Raw genomic sequence first — 5,400 nt, forward strand, 5'->3', positions numbered from 1 at the left:
CAGACAGGCCTGAGTTTAAGCCATAGCTCCCCTTCCTTCTTATTTGATGCGTTACTGTGGAAAATTACTTAACCTCTTAAGTCTTAGTTTCCTTGTGCATAAAATAAAGGAGATAATAGTGTCTATAGCATGATTGTTGTGATGATTCAATTGGAGTGCTCACTAAACCTTTAGCACATAAAATGCCCTCAGTAAAATATATTTATGTTCATTATTATTGTTAGAATCAGTCATAATGATACTTATGTAAATGTCTTGATAAGAGTTTATGGGGCAGCCCATTTGTACAAGAAGCACATTTAAAAAAATTATAAAAAAGCGTAAGAACATTGAAGTGAAAATTCAAATAGCATAAATGTGTATAAAACAAAAATGAAAAGACTTATTTGCCCTACAGCCTAACTTTACTTCCCAGAGGAAGCCACTGAGAAATGTTTAAAAATTAATTTTTCCTTTCGGCCAGAACCGCCATCTTCCAGTAATTCGCCAAAATGACTGACACAAAGGGAAAGAGGAGGGACACCTGCTACGTGTTCTCTAGGCCTTTTAGAAAACATGGAGTTGTTCCTTTGGCCACATACCTGCAAATCTACAAGAAAGGTGATACTGTAGTTATCGAGGGAATGGGCACTGTTCAAAAAAGGAATGCCCCACAAATGTTACCATGGCAAAACTGAGAGAGTCTACAGTGTTACCAGCATGCTGTTGGCATCCTTGTAAACAAACAAGTTAAGGGCAAGATTCTTGCCAAGAGAATTAATGTGTGTATCGATCATATTAAGCACTCTAAGAGCCGAGATAGCTTCCTGAAACAGGTGAAGGAAAATGATCAGAAAAAGAAGGAAGCCAAAGAGAAAGGTACTTGGGTTCAGCTGAAGCGCCAGCCTGCTCCACCCAGAGAAGCACACTTCATGAGAACCAATGGAAAGGAACCTGAACTGTTGGAGCCCATTCCCTATGAATTTATAGCATGATGGGTGTAAAGAAAATAAAAGACCTGGACGGTATAAATGTTTCTCTTAATTGAGTAGAAGTGTGTGTTCCCCTCCTCCAAACACATATTTAAAGCACACACACACACACACAAAATAAAAAAATTTTAAAAATTAATTTTTATGTAAAATGTCTCCCAAACACTCATTAAGGTGGTCTATCAGCTTTGAACATTTTCAGTTGACCCCATGCCATAAAAATTGGTGAATGTAGGTCTGTTTTCACATTTTCTTTCTACCTCCGCCACACTAACTTCATTTGGGTTAATTACATTTTAGTTTTTCTATTGATTACTTTTATAACTTTAGATTATACACCTAAGCCCTATTTCTTGATCTGATTTAGACAAAATCATGTTCCCGGTGATTGACATGAGGAAAGTAGCACTCCTATCCTTTCCAATTCCCCTTCCCATATAACCATCTCCCAACTATCACCACATATATTACTTTTACATTGTCAAGATATATTTAGGGGCTTCCCTGGTGGCGCAGTGGTTGAGAGTCCGCCTGCCGATGCAGGGGACACGGGTTCGTGCCCCGGTTTGGGAGGATCCCACATGCCGCGGAGCGGTTGGGCCTGTGAGCCATGGCCGTTGAGCCTGAGCGTCCAGAGCCTGTGCTCCGCAATGGGAGAGGCCACAACAGTGAGAGGCCCACGTACAGCAAAAAAAAAAAAAAAAAAAAAAAAAAAAAGATATATTTATATTTGTTTGGTAATATATATTTATATCTTACATGTTGGTCTGTAGGTCGATTCTGAAAATGGAAAATAAAGAGTTTTTATAATATTATGATTATATAAATATTTTCTTTGCAAAACCAAATAGTATGATTGGACTTGTGGAGAAGATATAATCTTAATGTCACAAAACTAGTGTTGTTCATAAAGAATGTTCTAAGCACAAAGCTCAGATGGACTTTTTTTTTAACACTGTCAGTTTTTCAAGATCAAGCCACTGTTTATTTAGACCTCATTCTTTTCCATATTTGTTTCTCCTGACACTTTATTTTTCTTTTTTATGCAAGAAAACATCATATCTTAAGACTGTCCAGCTGCTTAACCGTAATCTTTCTTTAATATAGATTAACCATATTAGGTGCAAGGGTACCATATTAGGGTACAAGGGAAATAAACTTTCTCATTTTTTTTTTTTTTTTTTTTTCTTTTTGCGGTATGCGGGCCTCTCACTGTTGTGGCCTCTCCCGTTGCGGAGCACAGGCTCCGGATGCGCAGGCCCAGCGGCCATGGCTCACGGGCCCAGCCGCTCCGCGGCATATGGGATCCTCCCAGACCGGGGCACGAACCCGTATCCCCTGCATCGGCAGGCGGACTCTTAACCACTGCGCCACCAGGGAGGCCCGACTTTCTCATTTTTTTACATCTCAAACTATATCTGTCTTACCCTCATATTTGATAGGATTCTTGGGTATTGAATTTCAGGTTCAACATTACTTCCTCTGAATTTGAGGCCATTGTTTGTCTGTCTTCTAATATTTAGTGTGACTGATGATAAATCTGATGCCATTCTGTTTCTCATTCCTGTGTATGAAACTTTTGTTGGTTTGTTTCATCCTCAGGAAGGTCTTTTGGAACCTTCTCTTTATCCTTGGGATTCTTGAATTTCACAAGGATTTGTTCATTTGTTCTGCTTGGCTTTCACTGGGACTCCCATATGAAGACTCATGTCTTTCTTCAGCTCTGGGAGATTTTTTTCAATCATATATTTCATTATTTTATCTCTATTTCTTTTTTCTTTCTGGAACTTTTATGAGATAAATATGTGTTCTTGAGGATTTATCCTCTATGTATCAACTTTTCTTTCATATTTTCTCTTTTCTTTTGATTGTATGATGTGTGTGATCTTTTTATATTTCTCAGTCATATTTTTAGTTTCCAAGAACAATTTGGTTTCTATTTCCTTTCTTTTTTGGAGGGAGAAGGTTATAATATCATCTCAAATATCTCTGGGAGTACTAAGTAGCTTTCTTTTGTATCAGGTCAGTTGTTTTCTTTGCTCATCTTGGTGCTTCTCTTTTGGATTCTTGCTGCTCCTCAGATACCGTTAATGCTTGCTTGTCTACTCAGATTCATGAATAAAGAACAAAGTTCATTGATAAAGGTAGCTGCTGTGGGTTTTCTTTGTGTCATTGTGGTGAGGCACTGATTTTTAAAAGATCTTTTTTGATTGAAAAATTAATGCATACCAAGACTAAAAATTAAAAACAAAAAAGAAGGTATACATGGAAAACCATCAACCTCTCAGAAACCCTCCCAACTGTTAACCACTGTTACTAGTTTCCTTAGTCTCCTTCTATATAGAAAGTATATACAGGAATGTTTATATTTATATATTCTCTATTTTCACAAAAAATGGTAGTAAGCTATACATGTTGTTCTTCACTTTGCTTTAAAAGAACAATTTATTTTGCAGAGTATTTTGCATGTGGATATATTATTCTTTTTCATGGCTGCAGAGTTTTACATTGAATGGAAGTGCTGGAATTTATTGAACCATTCTCCTATTGATGGAAAGGAAGTTAGATTCCATTTAATCTTTTGTATTACAAATGTTACTGCACCAAATATCCTTGTATAGACTTTTTAGGGCTTATTTGTAAATATTTTTAAAGGAGTTATTTCTGGGTTACAGAGTATGTGTATATGAAGCATGGATTAAAAAATTTTTGTTAATTATTTAATTTCTTATATAGGTTATAGGTGTTCAATTGGACAAAAATCCAAAGGTACAAAAGGATATAGTAAAAATTAAATCTCTTTCAACCCTTCCTTGTCTTCCTCTGACACCCTCCTCAATCTCAACCAAGACTTTTATCACATATAGGTGTGTGTGTGTGTGTGTGCGTATGTGTGTTGAGATGATCACATATGGGTGTGTGTTTGTGTGTATGTGTGTGTGTTTCCTTCTTAGGTAAATTCCTAGAAGTGGGATAGCTGAGTCAAAGATATGGGAAGCATTTCTTTTTAAAAGTGAGTAAATTTTTTTTCTGTGAAAAATATTCATATTTGATTACTTTTAAATGGAGCCATTTGAGTCTTCCCCGCATTTTCCATGAGTCAGGCCCTGGGAGTTCATCCCATGCCTCCTTCACTCACTTCTGCTGTTCCCAACCCCACATTCCATCTGGATGCCAAGGGTTTTTCCAGGGATGCATATTTATCTTCACCAGTGTTAGAGCAGAGTAGATTCTTGCAGTTTTATACAATCTCTGCTCCTTTCTTTGAGTGTTAGAATCCATGGCAAATGACAATAAAGAAATGGCATTTGGCTCGTTTGGTCTCTCTTCAGCACTGTAGAAGGTAAATGGTGCAATTAAATGTTTGCATGACAACATAAAGAGGCCAGTATTTGATGCTGGGCAGCTTTCTGTGCAGAACAGTGTAATTGCTGAAATGCTGTTTGTCTTCCTACCTTTTCATTACTATCATTTTTGTTGAATTCCAGTGCTTTCTACAAGCTTTCATTTCTCTATCTGTGGCCAGTCTTGGTTGGGGTTTCTAGTGACACTGATCTGCAGAGAGGCATCTACCCCTTATTATAGCACTAAAAGAATCAGAACAGTGTCAAGAAAGCATAGCTTTTGCACTGAAATTCTCAAAGGTAAGTAGTTTGTTTTATTAATTTTCATTGTCTGTGAGTTTAGATGAACACTGTGGAGATTTACATTGGTAACTAAAGCAAGACTGGGTAGTAGAATGTTAATGAGATTTTAAAATCAGGAGATGTGGGATTGGAAACCATCTGTGCCTCCCAGAAATTGTGTGACCTTGGGAAAATCAAAGTAATATCTCTGTGTCTCCATTTTCTCATCTGTAAATATTCACAGGATTATTGTGAGGATTAAAGAGATAATGTAAGCAAAGTGCTTTTTGAAGTGCTATCAAGTGTTATGTAAAATTATAATCGTAATGTTAAAGCGAGTCACGGACAGAACTTATTAAAATCAACAAGATTAGTTTCCATTATAATTTCCAACATTGCACATCATGCTAGAGTGTTAGCTTCAGATATGTTGTGTCTTCTTAGCTTAATGGAAAATATGGAAGTCCATAGGTTTTTGGATGGGGCCTCTCATGATTCACATACTTCTAGGCTTTAATGAATGTTGCCAGCAGCCTAATAGGACCAGAGCCCAGGTGTAGTGGGAGACAAGGCCAGAAGGACTGGTGATGATGGACTGGGAAGGGCATGGAATGCCAGCCCCAAGGAGAATGGATCTTAGTTGTTGAGTATTGGAAATCTGTGGGGCTATCACTTTGGGAGGGTGATGTGGACTATAGAAAGATACCAATAGACAATAAGAGGATGAAAAGTTCTTCAGTGGCAAAAGATCCAGAAACATCCCTACTTGGAAGTAACTACATAAGGCAGGAGACGGGCATGGT

At 37.5% G+C, this 5,400-nt stretch overlaps 1 pseudogene; it reads left to right on the forward strand.

The window, feature by feature from the left end:
- The first annotated feature begins 488 nt into the window (after nucleotides 1–488).
- On the forward strand, nucleotides 489–974 carry LOC132500349 (large ribosomal subunit protein eL21-like; annotated as a pseudogene).
- The last annotated feature ends 4,426 nt before the right edge of the window (nucleotides 975–5,400 follow it).

Source organism: Mesoplodon densirostris, chromosome 12 (assembly GCF_025265405.1).
Source record: "Mesoplodon densirostris isolate mMesDen1 chromosome 12, mMesDen1 primary haplotype, whole genome shotgun sequence".
NCBI lineage: Eukaryota > Metazoa > Chordata > Mammalia > Artiodactyla > Ziphiidae > Mesoplodon > Mesoplodon densirostris.